The sequence below is a fragment of the Girardinichthys multiradiatus genome, chromosome 4, assembly GCF_021462225.1.
Source record: "Girardinichthys multiradiatus isolate DD_20200921_A chromosome 4, DD_fGirMul_XY1, whole genome shotgun sequence".
NCBI classification, from domain to species: domain Eukaryota; kingdom Metazoa; phylum Chordata; class Actinopteri; order Cyprinodontiformes; family Goodeidae; genus Girardinichthys; species Girardinichthys multiradiatus.
In genome coordinates this window covers 25,666,463-25,687,040 of record NC_061797.1, presented here as the reverse complement: position 1 = coordinate 25,687,040, position 20,578 = coordinate 25,666,463, and positions in this window count along the sequence as shown.

Here is a 20,578-nt window from a genome sequence, read left to right as displayed (position 1 = left end):
AACTGCTTTCGAAGTCCTGATTTAGATAGGTCCTGATAGGTCATGTTTTATAAAGTTCTGCTTCTGCTTAAATATACTCTTGGTATTATACTGTAAATATATGTACTATATATTTATATTATGTCTTAAAGCAGTATACAGAGTACATGCATAGGATACTCCTGTTTGTGAAAGTTTATTTTCTGTTCAATGTTAAATTGTCATATCCATCCATCCATCCATCCATCCATCCAATCACAATACATCTTTTTGCTTTTGAAATCACCACACCAGAAAACTGCCCAACCTTTGCATATTTTTTAATCAAAGTTAATTTAGTTTTTGTATTTTGTTATACACTTGAAATGATATATTTTACTAAACCACCAACATTGTTTCCTTTGTAATAATTTATTTGTTTTTCTTTACATTGTATTATGTATATATATACTGTAGTGTGCAAAGGTTTTAGGCAGCTGTGAAAAATGCTGTAAACAAAATGCTTTCAGAAATATAAATGGTGATAGTTTATTTTTATCAATTTACAAAATGCTAAGTGAGCGAACCAAAACATACAGCCAAAGTCATTAAGAACTATCTTCAGCGCACAGAAGAACAAGACTTACTGGAAGTGATGGTATGGCCCCCACAGAGCCCTGATCTCATCGAGTGTGTCAGGGATAACATGAAGAGATAGAAAGATGGGAGAAAGCCTACATCCACAGAAGATCTGTGGTTAGTTCTCCAAGATGTTTGGAACAACCTACCAGCCGAGTTCCTTCAAAAACTGTGTGCAAGTGTATTTAGAAGAATTGATGCTGTTTTGAAGGCAAAGGGTGGTCACACCATATATTTATTTCATTGAGATTTATCTTTTGTTCATGCACTGCATTTTGTTGATTCATGAAAATAAATGATTAACACTTCCATTTTTGAAAGCATTCTTTTCACACCTGCCTAAATCAAAATGCCTAAATCTTTTGCACAGTACTCTATCTATCTATCTATCTATCTATCTATCTATCTATCTATCTATCTATCTATCTATCTATCTATCTATCTATCTATCTATCTATCTATCTATCTATCTATCTATCTATCTATCTATCTATCTATCTATCTATCTATCTATCTATCTATCTATCTATCTATCTATCTATCTATCTATCTATCTATCTATCTATCTATCTATCTATCTATCTATCTATCTATCTATCTATCTATCTATCTATCTATCTATCTATCTATCTATCTATCTATCTATCTATCTATCTATCTATCTATCTATCTATCTATCTATCTATCTATCTATCTATCTATCTATCTATCTATCTATCTATCTATCTATCTATCTATCTATCTATCTATCTATCTATCTATCTATCTATCTATCTATCTATCTATCTATCTATCTATCTATCTATCTATCTATCTATCTGTTATTAGTCTGATCCGGGACAGAGATGAGTCTGCATATAGACAGGAGTTGGATTGGCTGGTCCACTAGTGCGCCAAAACCACATGGAGCTTAACCTGCTAAAGACAGTGGAGATGATGGTGGACTTCTGGAGAATACTCCCCAGACTCCATCCCCTTACTATCCTCAGCAACACTGTGTCTACTGTGGTTCACTTTCAGTTCCTCGAACCCACCCTTTCTTGAGCCCTGAGATGGTCCTTACACATACACACTGTTTGTAAGAACATCCAGCCGAAACTGAACTTCCTGTAGCAAATCAAGAATTAAAGCTTTCAACAGGATCAGCTGGTCGTCTTCTGCACCACCATTGTTCAGTCTGCCCTGTGTTTGTCCATCACTGTGGGTTGGCTCATCCACAAAATAGGGAAGGTGAATGATGATTTACTGCTGTTACTTGTAGTGGGCATATTTGCTCTTACAGTATGTACTTAAAATGTATGTTGGTAGCAGTAAGAAGGAATGGACAAAATAAAGGAAGCATTTAATTTTTATTTGAATATGTGTTCAATTTGACATCAAACAGACTTTAAATTTATAGGGCTGTTATTTAATGTGATAAATGTGGATCTCAAGAAAAATCTATTAATTTGAACTCTTTACTACTGTTAACCTTCAAATAGACTTCATTGATTGAGTTCCTAGAGAAAGCATTTTGAGTCTCTTTTTTAAGGTGAAAGTAAAGTTGTGTGAATTCATTGTGGCAAAACTGCTAACAAAAAAACTTGGGAGCTAAAAGGAATCTGTTTTTTATGTGGCGCACCTCATAATTTAACTTATCTTTGAACACAAGCTGCTTTCTGATTACTACACCACAACATTATTCAATTGCCTTAATGAGTGCATTTAAAAACTATTCAGCTATGCTCACATTTGATGTTGCAAGCCTGTTGTAAAACATTTTGAAGTCCTTGCAAATGGTTGTAATAGCCTCCTTTCAAATTTCTGATAATGATTATGGATGTATTCAAATGAAATTAAAATTTAAAGACTAATGCAAGTCTCTGTGACTAACTGAAGCACATCAATCATTTCCTCAATCTAAGTGGAACAGTTACTTTTGATGTCACACACAAAGGGATAATAATTGCGTTAATTCAAAGGTATACTACTTACAATTTCAATCAATTTTATGGGCTCTTCAGCAACCTAATCTGTAAACTTGAGGACAGATTTTCCCAAACTCTGTAGTTAAATAAAAAAGGCAGGTGGCGCTTCTTTCTTTCTGCTCAGAATTTACAGATGACAGAACATAATGAGAAAAAAAACCTGTCAGATATATGCATAATATGTTGGCTCTGATAAATAACTTTAAAGAAAAAAAAATGCCTTATATCATAATTAACATTTTTTATAAATCAGAATTTTCTTTTGAAATAAACCCTCTTTGGCTGGACAGAGGTAGACACACAGGTAGACAACGCACATAAATAACACAACACAACATAACACAACTTAACATTAAACAATGCTCACAATTTTTCTACTTTACAAAGTCAATAAAAGGAGTGAGTTAAGTTGTTACAATGATGGATGTGACCCGAGTACAACGGGATATTAATTTGCATCTCATTAGCAAGACTGTGATTGAGTGGATAGAGAAGTGGCGTGCTGTGGTGTGTTGCCGCCGTGTCATGAGGTTGTCATCCGGCTCGTGTGAGTGATAGAGAATGTGTATTGTGAGTGTGTGTTTGAGTGCATAACAAGTACAATGGCTGCAGGTGTGAAAGTAGCCCAAGCTGTGAACTCCACACACTCCAGCATCCTCTCTCACTTCCTCTTTTTTCTCTGATTTGGTTTTACACTGGTGCACTCTGCTAATTTGCGTCGGCTCCTGACACCCTCGTTCAACTTATAAGCAGCCCCCAACACACAATCTTCTCTCTCAAATACTTACTCTTGAAGAAAAAAAAAAACATCCTATGATCATCAAAGTCATCATTAACAATTTGTAGAGTGGGCTCAAAATGAAATTATTGTACAATATTTATTTATGCCAGAATATATGTGTTTGTTTACGATAAAATGTCAATTCTGTATGTTTTTTTCACAGTAGGAAATTCAATAGATCTAAAAAGTTGCTAAAATGATTGCAAGGGCCTTTCCTATTTGTAAAGTCTTAAAGTGGTTGTTTGAGTGTCTGTAAATTCTCAAATTTCAATTTAATATTGAAGTTAATAAATTCTTAATTTAATTGTCTTACTGTAGTTAATGCAAATACATATTCATTAAATGCCGGTCCAATATAATTGTTAACACAACAGATGTATCAATCTCATTCGACATTTTTTTCCCCTTTAAACTGATTTGAGGAATCTTAAGATGGTGTAAGTTCCACATAAAGCAATGTTGGACGCCTTAGTGAAGTGTTTAGTGTATAATAGGATATAACAGGATAACCTTTTGTCTTCTGTTAATGACATTTTTCCCACTATTAACCTTAAGTTAGTATTTTTTATTCTTTTTACTTCGTGTTCTGTTTGCATGTTTACTTACAAAAATGAGTGTTCCAGCTTTTTTATTGATTTTTCTGCACTCATTTTGTGACGAGATTTAAAAAAAATATTAGAGTTTCGGTAACTTAATCGCATTCTATCCAATTCCAATACATTTTTATTAGTAAAGGAATCAATGAGTGAATCTGGTCTGCAGAACAGGGTTTCTGTTCTATAGTTCTACATTCAGAAGTGTTCAATCGCTTTGCCACTCTTTACAGTCCCTGCATTTTAGTGGAAATGTTATTTTTAAATCTTCTACATCTCAACTCCTTCTCCTCCCAGTTTGTACCAAAAGGCACTAAGATACTCGTACTCGTTGTCTTCACTAAGATAAAAACAGAAAAAAACTTAATGGATTAAAAGCATGTTGGCATAGCAACACTGAGCTGTTTTTTTTTTTTCTGTCACTCCGTCAGTATGTATGAATCCACCAAAGATATTCGGTGCCTTTATACAGTAGTTTAAATATTGGGACACTGTGGTAACAATCAGCTGTGAAATTTTCTTTCAAAAACAGTGTTAAGCGTGCTCTTACGTCTGTTATCTAGCACTGTTTATTTCAAATAACCCAGTCATTAAACAATAGACTACTGCCGCTGGCTCTCTTTGCTCGCTCCCTGCCACCTGCAAAATACACGAGAGTGTTACATAGCTCAAAATCATTATGACCTGCTGATATTTACTCAGTTAAACATTAGTTCAGATGGCACATGGCTTTACATTTCAGAGTACAAATAAATGCTTTGTTTTCAACCTGTTATTTGTTTTGTAATTAATTAATGAAAATGTTAGCAATTGATGGAAGTCCCAGCACTAGTATTTACAGAAAGCCAATATAACATACAGCAAAATTTGTAAAATGAAATTATTGTAAAATTTGATTTCTCCTTTCAGAAAAGCTGAACCTAGAGCCTATCAAAGATTGGCTATCTCAAACCAAGGCTGGCCCGAGCATTTTATGAAGAGTGAACAAGTGGAGCCAGGAGTGGCTATCTCCACCCCCTTAAACCAGCTGCTTTGAGCATGATTCTCTCAGTAGTGTTACAAGGGAGCTGTTGTACTTTATAGTTGTTTCTAAAGTATAACTCTTTAAAGACAGTTTAATTTAACTTTTTCAATGCTCATTTAAAATGGTATAGTACGTCACCTTCAAATTACTTTAAGATTTTTTGCATCTGCACCGTATAGCAGGATAGGGAATATATGCAACCAATCTAAAGCAGTTAACCAAAAACAAGGCAATGTACAGGTCCTTCTCAAAATATTAGCATATTGTGATAAAGTTCATTATTTTCCATAATGTCATTATGAAAATTTAACATTCATATATTTTAGATTCATTGCACACTAACTGAAATATTTCAGGTCTTTTATTGTCTTAATACAGATGATTTTGGCATACAGCTCATGAAAACCCGAAATTCCTATCTCACAAAATTAGCATATCATTAAAAGGGTCTCTAAACGAGCTATGAACCTAATCATCTGAATCAACGAGTTAACTCTAAACACCTGCAAAAGATTCCTGAGGCCTTTAAAACTCCCAGCCTGGTTCATCACTCAAAAAAGACTGCCGACCTGACTGCTGTCCAGAAGGCCACTATTGACACCCTCAAGCAAGAGGGTAAGACACAGAAAGAAATTTCCGAACGAATAGGCTGTTCCCAGAGTGCTGTATCAAGGCACCTCAGTGGGAAGTCTGTGGGAAGGAAAAGGTGTGGCAGAAAATGCTGCACAACGAGAAGAGGTGACCGGACCCTGGGGAAGATTGACCTGGGCTACAGAGAAGCAGCACTGGACTGTTGCTCAGTGGTCCAAAGTACTTTTTTCGGATGAAAGCAAATTCTGCATGTCATTCGGAAATCAAGGTGCCAGAGTCTGGAGGAAGAGTGGGGAGAAGGAAAGGCCAAAATGCCAGAAGTCCAGTGTCAAATACCCACAGTCAGTGATGGTCTGGGGTGCCGTGTCAGCTGCTGGTGTTGGTCCACTGTGTTTTATCAAGGGCAGGGTCAATGCAGCTATCTATCAGGAGATTTTGGAGCACTTCATGCTTCCATCTGCTGAAAAGCTTTATGGAGATGAAGATTTCATTTTTCAGCACGACCTGGCACCTGCTCACAGTGCCAAAACCACTGGTAAATGGTTTACTGACCATGGTATCACTGTGCTCAATTGGCCTGCCAACTCTCCTGACCTGAACCCCATAGAGAATCTGTGGGATATTGTGAAGAGAACTTTGAGAGACTCAAGATCCAACACTCTGGATGAGCTAAAGGCCACTATCGAAGCATCCTGGGCCTCCATAAGACCTCAGCAGTGCCACAGGCTGATTGCCTCCATGCCACGCCGCATAGAAGCAGTCATTTCTGCAAAAGGATTCCCGACCAAGTATTGAGTGCATAACTGTACATGATTATTTGAAGGTTGACGTTTTTTGTATTAAAAACACTTTTCTTTTATTGGTCGGATGAAATATGCTAATTTTGTGAGATAGGAATTTTGGGTTTTCATGAGCCTAATGCCAAAATCATCCGTATTAAGACAATAAAAGACCTGAAATATTTCAGTTAGTGTGCAATGAATCTATAATATATGAATGTTAAATTTTCATCATGACATTATGGAAAATAATGAACTTTATCACAATATGCTAATATTTTGAGAAGGACCTGTATGTCCAAAATTTTAATAAATTATGAATAAAATACAATACAACCACAGATATAGTAATTATAGAGAAAGGGAATGTTCACTTTTATAAGCTATGTTCTTCTCATAAGGCACCGTGTCATATGAGGCATATCTCACTGAATAAGCAGAAAATGTACACTTGAGTGTTTGTACAGCATATTCACCCAAAATGTTTTTAAACGTTCTGCAAAGAAATTTGAAGGAATAAATAATACATGCAACTATCAAATTACTGCAAAAGCAAGACATGCACTGCATCTAAAACTATAAATAATGTGCTCAGATTTACCAATTTGTACACAATAATGCATTTAAAAGTGCATTTTTTGAAAAGGAAAGAGGCTTACAAATTGTCAACATATCACCATAAACAACAATGTACTCACACAAACTGGAGACTTTCTTAGGATCCTCTAAAACATTGTACAGTGTAAGAAATTTGATAAAGTAATGCTGCAGAAGCTTTTACAAGTCACAGGTCAGACTAATTATGCCTTCTCATAAAAAATAAGTCTGACCCTGTACAACTCATACAATTGTGCATTGATTTTCTAAAGAAAATGTGTTTAATAAATTTAGCTACAGGAGCAGGACCAGGTGGTCAATCATTGTCCCATTCTTAAAGCCCCTTGATGAGTGCTGACAAAGATCACAGAAATAATGCATCATTGTTCTGTCTAATTACAGCATGTCACAGACAAGAGTGGATTTGCATTTTAAACAAGCACTTGTTCTGATTGAGGAACAATTGTTATATATTTCATTAAATGTGCAAGCCATGCAGAGGGCAGTACACTCTTTCCAAACAGCTGAGGAAACACTAATCACAAGTTTTACTGCAATCCATCAGCTATTCAAGATATTTTTTATATGTTTGTTTGTTTGTTTTCATTTATTTCACTCTTGTACATACTTAAGTGATATATTTCCCCCCCACCAACGATTAATTTAATATCTCAGCCTTCTTCAAGGTTTTCTGTATCATCCCCCACTCCCAGTTCAAGCAGAAATCTGAGGGTCTGAGGAGAAAGGGAGAGGAAATGGAACTAAAACAAGATGCAAGAATCAAATACCCTTTAACAGTTTCTGACTGCTTTTGCTCCATTTTCTTAGAGTGGATTTGAAGCAGGGTTCAGTTGCTTCCTGAATATCTTCCAGCCTCCTCAGTGTCTTTATCTACAATTCCACTTATTTACAGATCACTGGTGGAACATCTGCTTCAACATTGCCCCAAATCTAAGAAGTGATGTTTTGCAATATAGCATTTAATTTTTAATGTTGAAATTTAGTTCTCCTTCAAAACAGAGGGACTTTCATAGAGAAGCTCCTTTTGAAGACAACTAAACAGCATCCAATAGCTTGGAAATATACTGCAAACCAAGGGATAAACAAAACTGTAGCAAACAAACAACTGCAGTTATGGTAAACACTGCAAAAGTTGACAATATCACAGCGAGATTAAAGTACCCGAGTTATTTTATCTTAGTTATAAACAAGTTTGAACGCATTTAATCAGTATATTAATAAAAAAACAGAACATATGACTCACAAAACATGAAAAGGATTTTTTTAGTTTGGAGAAATGCTCTGCAAGGAAAGGTTTTGCGCTGTCATTATCCAAATTCAACCACAACTGATTTTATATGCATACATTCTGCACATACTATAAGAACCAACACACCTGCTTAACAAAGAGGTTTAGATCAAGCTATTTTGTGCAAATTTTCGGAACTACATCCTGTCATTGTTACTGATTTTTTGTTTCTGTGTCCTGCCAGGGGAAGAAAAGTTGCAATGCACCTGCATGTGTTCATCTGTGATACATGGCTGGCCTAAAGCCAACACTCTACACTTCAGCTACTGCCAAATGCTTGGCGTATTTGATTTGCAATACAACATAATAGGCCATCAGTTTAATTATTACTGAGGAATTACCATCCTGAACCTTTCTATACAAAATTGCAGGATTGAAAAGAATGGCTCACAATACTATCGGTTTGGATATGGCTCAAAGACAATGTTGTTCATTGAGACCCAATGCTTCCTTATGTTGTAATGTATTTCATTCCCAGTTTCATTTGTTAAACAAAAAATAATAATAATAATAATAGAAAGAAGCAATTTAGTGAAAGTTTTGTGGGTAATTGGATAGTGGATAAAAACTTGCATGCATTTGTAATAAAAGCATCCTGGATGTGAGTAATATGAAAATGTCAATTAGACTTTTTTTGTACTCAAAATCATTTCATGATTTCCAAAGTGTCTAGAGTAGGCAAAGGATAAAATCAGGACATGTTAGTTGAAAAAATTACATTTAGCTGTACTGTACAAAAATAACCTCTTTATCTTCTGTAGCTTAAAAATAAAACATTTCTCCAAAGCTGCTTTGCTACAGATTTGACACTGTGGCATATCTAGTTTGATCAGGACATAAACCATGTTGCCAACTTTTTTTCAGACATGTAGAAAAATTGCAGGTCTTACACACCATTTATGTTCCACATATGTACCACTTCTACAGAATTGATGCAGCTGTTCCTCAGATATCTCTGCAATGACCCACTAATAACATGACTTAATGTCATGCAACGCAATACAGATGCTTCACTCACCTTGGATCACTGAATGCTTGAAATTCGATATGGAACTGACAGTATGACCTCATTTCCTATTAATATAGCTTCTAACAAGACAGTCAGAGACTGCATATCTCCATCACCCAACGTAGGGTCAATGACGCCATAGAAATCAAAGTCCTGGATCCGGATCGTGATCCGGATCAGCACCAAAATGTGACGTATAAACACTACACACAATTAACACAACCACACACACAGTATGTAGAACACCTCAGATCCTGTGCAATATGAAACACTCTCGTAAAAACTATATGCACATTTATAAAAACCATATTATGTTACCATATGAAACACACACACATTACATAATGCCTATTTCTGTTTGGACCAGTTACACACTGCTGTGTTTAACTTAAAATTTTAGCAATTCTACCTCTCATTGATTAGATTACTGTAAGTGTCATACACTGGGACAGTGCAAATATACAACATGATAAATTCACCTAACAACACAAGATCAATGAAGCAGACTAATGAAAATTTGATTTATTTCTCCTCTTATAACTAAAATCTGTCAAAATAGACAATCACAACAAAACACGGAACCAGGCATGCAGAGTCCATCCGTTCACCTCTTCTGCACCGCACAAAGACACGGTGGTTGGAACCAAAGATCTCAAACTTGGACTCATCAGACCAAAGCACAGATTTCCACTGGTCTAATGTCCATTTCTTGTGTTCTTTAGCCCAAACAAGTCTTTCTGCTTGTTGCCTGTCCTCAGCAGTGGTTTCCTAGCAGTTATTTTACCATGAAGGCCTGATTTACACAGTCTCCTCTTAACAGTTATTCTAGAGATGTGTCTGCTGCTAGAACCCTGTGTGGCATTGACCTGTTCTCTAATCTGAGCTGCTGTTAACCTGCGATTTATGAGGCTGGTGACTCGGATGAACTTATCGTCCGCAGCAGAGGTGACTCTTGGTGTTCCTTTCCTGGGGCGGTCCTCATGTGAGCCAGTTTCTTTGTAGTGCTTGATGGTTTTTGCGACTGCACTTGGGGACACTTTCAAAGTTTTCCCAATTGTTCGGACTGACTTTCATTTCTTAAAGTAATGATGGCCACTCGTTTTTGTTTACTTAGCTGTTTTTTCTTGCCATAATACAAATACTAACAGTCTATTCAGTAGGGCTATCAGCTGTGTACTGTATCCACCTACTGCCCAACACAACTGATGGTCCCAACCCCATTTATAAGGCTTGAAATCCCACTTATTAAACCTGACAGGGCACACCTGTGAAGTGAAAACCATTTCAGGTGACTACCTCTTGAAGCTCATCAACAGAATGCCAAGAGTGTGCGGAGCAGTAATCAAAGCAAAAGATGGCTACTTTGAAGAACCTAGAATATAAGACATATTTTCAGTTGTTTCATACTTTTTGGTTCAGTATATAATTCTACATGTTTAATTCATAGTTTTGATGCCTTCAGTGTGAAGCTACAATATTCATAGTTGTGAAAATAAGGAAAACTCTTTGAAGGAGAAGGTGTGTCTGACATTTTTGGTCTGTATTGTATATTCCCCCCTGTTTTATTCAGTTTCTGCTGGTTCATTCCATTGTCTGCCGTCTTCATAAATGGCACTTTCTTTTCTATTGAGTTACAGCTGTTGTTATTTCCTGCCATTTGTTTTGTAAGTTTCATTTATTAAACATTAACTGCATTGGGGTTATCCACACCAAAAATACTGAGACCAGGCAGGAGTGATAACAACTGCTCTTTGTTGCTACAGTCTATCAATATTTTGCTGAATGAAATTATGAACAGTAAATATTCAAATATTTAAGCATTATACCATTTTTAAGTCACGTGTCTGTGTTGATATGTTTTGATATGTTTTAAAACAATTCAACTGGCAAATGTAATGTAATTATAGGGTGTAAGTCAGAGGTTACACCCTAACCAATCTCAAACATTGAATAACATCCCTAGACTGAGTAATTTCATAGTTTACCAGAAACATAACAAGGTCCAATGCTTTAGTTTTGATGCTTGAGGTCTTAGTGAATGCAGTTTAAACAATGCAGTTTAATGTTATTTGAGACTAATCATGTTCGCTTCAACTGATAATAGTGGTGAAATCAAGAAGACTGAATCATTAAAAAAAGAAGCACAAGATTTCCAACAAAATAGTGGTTTAGGGATGTGCAGACCTATGCAACCAGGTTGTATGTCAGTTTTGTTCACATTTTCATCATTTGCTTTTTAGCTAATTAGATTAAATTTCATAATTTGTGGACAAAATTTTAAAATATATTTTCTGGGATCATGTTTTTACATCACAAACATAATTTTAATATGGGGTTTCTACACATTTTAGAACCACTGTATATTATTATCAAAGTTATGGACAAGAAAAAAAACTTGAGCTTTCTTGTTGTAAAATAACAGTTGTAATATCTACATGAAATGTAAAAGAATAACATTTTTTCCAAACAATAATGACTTTTGCAGTCCCCACAGCGTTGGAGCTTTCCATTACAATGTGTAAACCGGTTGTTTACACAAGATCTGAGGTTACCCATAAATTCCATGAGAACACAAGTTACATTTAACTGTCTGACTTGAAACACAAGCGAAGTTTAATTTCGCAATGAAAGAAACAGCCAGAGCTTCCAGTGTAGACTGAGAAACACCCACTCAGAGTAATAACAGCCTCCAGTCACCTTCCACACACCATTATACACACAGACTGGCATAGTGATTTGTAACAAATGCTGAGTGGTTCTACTTTTTCTCAATGAATACACATTAACAGTTGTTTCTCCCCTTTGGCTGTGTGGTGTCATTGTGAGCTACCTTATGTTTGTTTTATGCTCCGTAATCACACCTCTGGTGTTTCGGGGCTGGCCCGTTCAGCACTGCAACAACACTGTTGCTTCTCGTCTGTCAGTCTCCATCTGAGAGTGACTATTTTCTTGAGTGTGGCTATCCATCAGCCACACTCAAGAAAAGAGAAAGCCATAAACAACAAATTCACATATGACATATGTCGTCAGCATTCAGACTGACTTATAAACATGACTGGCTTCTGGATTTCTCTTTATTCCTGGTTTTAGACAGGTGAAGGAATAAGCTGCTGGCCTTGTATTGACAATGCAACAGAATGATTCAAAAACCCAGGTCTTTCTAGCTTTTTTTATTTGACGATCAATACATTGCACAGAAGAAGTGCTCCCACAAAAGCAAGAATATGTAAACTTTTGTTTTACACTCTCTGTCTTTGGAAGAAAAACTTCAAATGGAGAACACTTCAAACAGAGAGCCAGAACACTTTGATCTCACTCTGAATGCAATGAAGTTACGTTGCATTAAAATTTCAAAACTGGACTTGAAAATAGAATACCACTGAGAAACTGGTACAGTCAAAAAGACCAGTGTATTGAAAAGAATATTGTAAAATGTGTTTGTCAGAAGGCAATGTTCAATAAAACTTTTGTATCTCCAGATGATCTACAAAAGACATTCTCTGCAGTGTTTAATGGAGATGAATCCAGTATATTTCAACACATCTTTTGACTGACAGATGAAAACTTTCATAATTATATAATGCATCATGAGTTTTGACTGGTCAATAACTTGGTATAAGCCTTTTTAATCTGATCCACAGTAATGCACTGACGTGGACAAAAACTAGAAAAGGTTGACCCTTTGAAGCCATAAAATCAACAATATTCCTACTTCTGCTGCTGCCAGCAGGCATCACTACATGCTGACAAATGACCCTGGCAGGCAAGACAGTATAATTTACCACAGATTAAACAGCAGGGCTCTTAACACAGAGCCATAGTTCATATGGTTAACACATTTCATCTTGATGCAACCATATATTATTACGTTACATGGTTGACACACTCCTGCTGCATTCACAAGAAAATATAGCTCCTTTATCTGGCAAGGAGGTGAAGAAGATATTGCAACAATGGCAAGTAAAATAAATTACCATTTATCTGAGAATTTTACTTTATTTATTGTGTTTTGTGTATCACCACAGAGAAAAAAAAAAAACAATGATGTTGATTGGCTGTATATTGAGATAAATCCTCAAGGTAAAGGAATATCATAAAAAGGGGAACATTTCTAAAATATACTCTTCTTTTGACTGTAGTAATTTTGAAATTGATCTTCATATACAACTAAAACTAAATTGACTAAACCTATACTGTTTTCAGTGTAGAATTGCTATATTTTTGATAACCTAATGCCAGAATAATAAACAAGATACTATTTTTGATTTGATTTGAGTCAGACATTTTAAGTATCATTTCACAAAACCTTTCCAATAGTTTGCTGGAATTTTGACCCATTTTTCCCTGACAGAACTTGTGTAACCGAGTCAGGTTTTTACGTCGCCTTGCTCACACATACCTTGTCTGCTCTGTCTGCAATGTTTTTACAGAACTGAGATCAGGGCTTTGTGATGGCATTTCCAAAACATTTACTCTGTTTTCCTTATACCTCTATGTAACTAATTTGGTATTGTGCTTAGGCTCATTGTACATGTAGACGACACATTTGTGCCCATGCTTTAACCTTTTACCCGATGTTTTGAGATACTACTTACATATTTCCACATAATCTTCTTTCCACATGATGTCACATGCTTTGTCGGTCCCTCCTGACATCATGCTGCCACCCCTACACCTGCACCTCACAGTCAGGCTTGCAAGCTTCCCCTTTTTTGCCACTGAATGCCACCATGTATATTATTGCAAAACATTTTGGTTGTATTTTATCAGGGCACACAGCAAGAATTGATTGAACTGACCTAAAATAAGAAAAATACTCTGTATGTAAATATCTGGTTTGACCTGAAATTCTACATGGGATGCAATTTTAAAATTCTGTGCATATTTACTTCTGAAAAAACACAGTGTTGATACCTACATGTTTGCCTTTGAATGTGTACCATATTGGGACATTTAGAACACTGCCCTGTGCATACCTGCTGGTGTGACAGGCAGAACATGCAGACAAACAGTATGAAGTTTACAGTTACAACTGTTAACATATTTGCAAATTATTAAGTTTGGAGGTGGGTCTATATCTGGGGTGGGGATCTTTTCCATTAGGGGCTGATTAAATAATGATAAGCTTGTGAATATTTACTGTGATATTACCGTGAATGTGGTGTGTGACCCACTTTAGACTTTCACATCTGAAAAGGATAAACCCTTTGATAATTCTTTGACTGGAGAAGCTATTTGACAGTCAGTTTGGGGTAATAAAATATGCCTCCTCTCTGTTTTTCCCCTCCTGTTTTAATTCTATTGAAGATGCTCATGTGTTTGGGCCATGAAATGTATGGTCCAAGGTAAATTTGACTGAGTGATGTGCCATATAATCTCTTGGACATATCTATTCCAGGAGAGGATATGGGGACCACTTCATGAAACATTTATCTGGGAAGTAGCACATAGATTGCAGAGAGATGGACTGACAGCAAGGAATGAGGTAGACAAGAGAGAATACCAAGTAAAGTGTTTGTATGAGCATATGTACATATTTATGTGTTTCAGTCATCCTCTTTGTCATTACTACACTATAAAAACCCTATCTATATTGAAAAAGAACAAACCTACAAACATACATATACCAAAAAAAGGTTACAAAGATATGCACGCAAAGTTTCAAATATATTTTGTGAGCTCAGAACGATTTAATAAATCTAATAAAATCCCGTAGGCTGAACTCTGACATAAAGCTTATAATCCCACCCTGTGATCCAGTGATAAAAATTCAATCCATCGCTGAGCAGCAAATACAGCTCTTCATATACAGTATCATATCCCAAAATCACTTAACTTTTTTTGACCATTATTTTGAAAGATCATACATTTGAATGTATCTTTGTAATGCAATAAAGCAGGGATCCTTATCTTAACTAAAAGATAGTTAAAATATTTGCAATACTTTCCATGTAACCAGACTCTAAGCAGAAATCTGCTTCCTGCAGACCTTGGATGGAATCTGTGCTCATGTAAAATTACAGCAATTTCTTTCCAGCGTTCAGCTTGTGTTTTCCTACAGCCATAGACTGTAAACCACTGAAAGTAGGTCTTGATTAGCACTGTAACCACACTGCTATTCTACACTGACTAAATGAATAAATAAATTAATGTTGCTTTTGACTCAATGGATGACGGCCACCCAACCCCGGCCAAAAAGCACATAGAAGAGTATATAGACTACAAAGAAACCAAACTATGAAATGTCTTAAATTGACGGTTATAGTTGATATTTCAAAGAAGAAATAAAATGATTTTGGTTTCCTGTTTTTTTTTTCTAATTGCCCAAGAAATAATGTCTTTTTTTTCTTGTGCAATAGGTGAAATGTAGTATTATCTTGCTATCATTCAACCTTTCTAGAAACTATGACTTTATGAGTTTAATACTCTGGATATACTATTGAATATTTGTGTTGAGGGTCTTTAAACCATTGATTTCAGATGCATTTGATACTGTGGGACATGTAATTAAATATCAAGCTAATGTAGGGTGCGACAGATCTTTTTGGACCTGTTTCATGGTGAATGTAGAGATGCCATATATACCACATACAGGGGTTGGACAATGAAACTGAAACACCTGTCATTTTAGTGTGGGAGGTTTCATGGCTAAATTGGACCAGCCTGGTAACCAGTCTTCATTGATTGCACATTGCACCAGTAAGAGCAGAGTGTGAAGGTTCAATTAGCAGGGTAAGAGCACAGTTTTGCTCAAAATATTGAAATGCACACAACATTATGGGTGACATACCAGAATTAAAAAGAGGACAAATTGTTGGTGCACGTCTTGCTGGCGCATCTGTGACCGAGACAGCAAGTTTTTGTGATGTATCAAGAGCCACGGTATCCAGGGTAATGTCAGCATACCACCAAGAAGGACGAACCACATCCAACAGGATTAACTGTGGACGCAAGAGGAAGCTGTGTGAAAGGGATGTTCGGGTGCTAACCCAGATTGTATCCAAAAAATATAAAACCACGGCTGCCCAAATCACGGCAGAATTAAATGTGCACCTCAACTCTCCTGTTTCCACCAGAACTGTCCGTCGGGAGCTCCACAGGGTCAATATACACGGCCGGGCTGCTATAGCCAAACCTTTGGTCACTCATGCCAATGCCAAACGTCAGTTTCAATGGTGCAAGGAGCGCAAATGTTGGGCTGTGGACAATGTGTAACATGTATTGTTCTCTGATGAGTCCACCTTTACTGCTTTCCCCACATCCATGAGAGTTACGGTGTGGAGAAGCCCCAAAGAAGCGTACCACCCAGACTGTTGCATGCCCAGAGTGAAGCATGGGGGTGGATCAGTGATGGTCTGGGCTGCCATATCATGGCATTCCCTTGGCCCAATACTTGTGCTAGATGGGCGCATCACTGCCAAGGACTACCGAACCATTCTTGAGGACCATGTGCACCCAGTGGTTCAAACATTGTATCCTGAAGGCGGTGCACCAATACACACAGCAAGACTGGTGAAAGATTGGTTTGATGAACATGAAAGTGAAGTTGAACATCTCCCATGGCCTGCACAGTCACCAGATCTAAATATTATTGAGCCACTTTGGGGTGTTTTGGAGGAGCGAGTCAGGAAACGTTTTCCTCCACCAGTATCACGTAGTGACCTGGCCACTATCCTGCAAGAAGAATGGGTTAAAATCCCTCTGACCACTGTGCAGGACTTGTATATGTCATTCCCAAGACGAATTGACGCTGTATTGGCCGCAAAAGGAGGCCCTACACCATACTAATAAATTATTGTGGTCTAAAACCAGGTGTTTCAGTTTCATTGTCCAACCCCTGTACATGTACCACTACTACCAAATTTATTTGACACTCAAATGTCACAGCAATGACCAGATGATAATATTACTTAATCTCATGGTACGCATTATGTCTGCAGGCTGAAAATTCACTTACCTTAGCATGACAAACACTTAAAGTGACTCAAACTGCAGGGGTGTCTGACCTATATTTGTATTAATTAATCTAATAATTATCTGTCCGGTTATGCTCAGGTTATTCCTGAGGATAACAGGGCAGAAAGCTTACACCTGCAAGTAAACTCGCAGCATGTATATCTGTACAACATGGAGTTGTGGTGCATCTTTAAAACTAGAATTGACCCTCAGTGGAATTAGGAGATAGGTACCAGCTTCCCCGCAACCCACTATGGAAGTAGCGGTAGAAAATGACTGACCTTGTTAAGTGGGCTTTGGTAAAAATAATAAGGGGGAAAAATGTTCAGTAGAAGGAAAAAAAGACAAAATGGTGTCGCAATTGCAAAGAAACTGACACGTAAATCAGAGATACAGAAGGACTTCATATTTCAGAATATTCGCATCCTTTTGTCCTCCGAAAGCCTGTGTGGGTTTTTCTTCCTCTGAAAACAACCCACTTAGGCCTGGTGTGGACATGCAAACAGATCAGAGAAAGCTCTGCACAGATTTGAACTGGTGACCTTTTCACTGTGTGGCAGTGCTTACTCTAATGTTTTATTTTAACTTGACTTTTGTAAGTGCTTGTTCAGTAAAGGTTCCTTGAAATAGCTGTTCATGGGCACATGACCATGGGAAAGCTTCTCTATTGGGGTTGTGCTTGGCTGGCCTTCTGTGGTGCTTCAGTGCTGGACCTTCTAGAGTTGATATACATCAGAGCCTTGTGGGACCCCAGTACAGTGACCTCTCTCAAAAAGAGAAAAGCCAGACAAGGTCATGCTGGCCTCTTATCATCAAGTTCTCAACAGAGAGGGAAAAGCATATGTATCAAACTGCCATTACTGCTGAGCAGATACCAATTACTAGCAGACAAATGTCAAACAGTAAGTGGACATGAATGAACTCCAACAGGTCAAACTGGTCATAAGTGGCAAAATTTTTTAAACAAGTAAAGTAGTGAAGAGTTCACAAAATAAAACATCAGCAAAAAAAGATTGTTAGGTACACATTTCCCATTTTATCCATTCCTAGATGGATGAAATGACTTTATTCTGACTCGTGTACTTTAGATCAACTGGTGCTGTTATTATTTAGATAATGTTCCTTGAATTCATTGAAGTGCACCACCCTTACCCCAAGTGTTATGAGACAGGTGGTTCTGTGAAGTGTCTGCACAGTATGTTCTTAATGTTGCAGTCAAAGCTCTTTAAAAAGTTTCCTGCGTCTGAAAAAGTATGCTTGTAGTCTGCTTACAACTTCTAAAATGAAGTAAAGTAAAAACACACTCTTCGACATACAGAATGTAGGGTCAACAAGGCAGCAAATACAAACTATTAAGAACTTTTTTATACTTAGTTTCGGATATGAAAAGCCACCGAGTAGCGACAGTCCCTCTTATTGCTTCTCCTCTTAAATATGAAGTGATAAAAAATGTCTAACCCATTCACATCTTCAGAAAGAATTCAGGCAGCCACCTGCTGTTTTACAACTCTGATCCCATCAACAGCAACATGATGTCAATAACAGGTTGCTGGGTTTGCAGAATACTCCACACTGAAAAAAACATGTAATTATGATCAGCAATCTGTTGTGTATCACATCTCTTGACCATCTGCATTTTAAAATATTAAACTCCATAACGGTGCACTCAAATAAACGTGTGTACGCTCCCAGTTACATACAATGTAAATAATGCAATGCATGCAAATTAAAATTTTGCTTTGGACAATCTGACTTCATTACTGCCATATTAAATTCAAATAATCAGGAGCAGAGTCTCCATCATAATTAAAAATGTTAAGTAATTAATTATAGTTTATTTAAATAGCACTATTCATGTAAACAAAAATGCTTCACAGCAACTAGAAAACATAACATCCATACAAACAGGCACAAGAAATAAAAATGTATAAACAGTGGCCAGAAAATAAAACCTTCTATAACATGAAACACTGCATTTAAAAAAATTGTGTATAAAATAAAGCTCTAACTTTAAAAAAATAGAAATCTGTTAAACTGTTGCTGAAAAGCATTTAGCAAGATCAAGCCAACACAAAGATAGAAAAAACATATTTGACAACCTGTGGGCCATGGCTTTAAAAGATCTGTTACTTCAGGTCCTCAATGAGTCCTCGAAACTACTGATAAATTATGACCAGATGATCTAAGACTACGACATGGGATGTAAAGAAAGCTCCAAGAGGTTAGAAACATATTGCAGATAAAATGAGCATTGAACACATGAAAGTTTTTCTTAGTTTAAATGTTTCTAATTGGGCCATTAACATACACTTCACACCAGATGTCAGCAACAACCCGAGTGATTCACTCAAACAAAGAAATTCAAACGAATTAGTCCAAAAATGAAGTTATGATGGAATGACCCAGGGAGTAAGTATCGAACACCTTTACAACAACAAATGAAATATTTAGCAAAAAAAGCATTTTTTGGTAATAACAAGGTGTTTCTTGTATGGAGAAAAAAAAGACATAATTGGGATTTTGATCACACAAACTAAATGACTTCAAATCTTGGAGATTCTAAAAGACCTTTCTATGCACTCTGATCTTCAGAGCTTTCCATAGATTTGATACAAGTCAGGACTTTTATTAAATGAGAAGTCCTGGGGGGAGACTCTAGGATGAATAAAATGAGTCCTATAACTAAACCCTGTGGTATGCCACATGCCAGGCATCTAGATTCAGACATCTTGTTGGCAAAACACAGTAACTTCTGCAAGAAAAGTAAAATCACTCTAAAAACCTTCCAGGTGTACAGATCATAAGAGCCTGTTAATAAAAGTTCTTAGATCAACACCTTCAAATGCAGATGTTAGTTCAAGCAAGACCAACATTTTGATCCACCAGAATCAGCTTCCAACATGTCACTGTAGGCTTTGATTAATTCCCTTTCCATGGAGTACTGTGGATGACAACCAGGCTTAAATATGTTTAGCAATAAAGTACAATGCCTTTTTACATGTATTTTAGAAATTCCAGTTATTTAAATAAATATCTGTCTAAAATTTAGATTCTGAAATATTTGGTGACATGTCAATATGTAAGATATTTTGATACATTTTTATAACAACCTTTAGAAAAATATCTTTTAAGATTATATTTTATTTGTTATATCTAAAACATTTTTTTTATTTTATTTTATTTTATTTTTTTTATTTCATGTCTTGTCAGTTAAAAACGGATTGAAGAAAATGCAGTGGACTGCATCCATGAAGGAATACCAAACTACATAGGTATTTTCTTTTCACATCTGGTGAATCCTCATCTTTTCTTTAGTGTTAGATGTGCAACCACAAATTTTCGCACACCTCCTCCCACTCCGCACTTTAATACCAT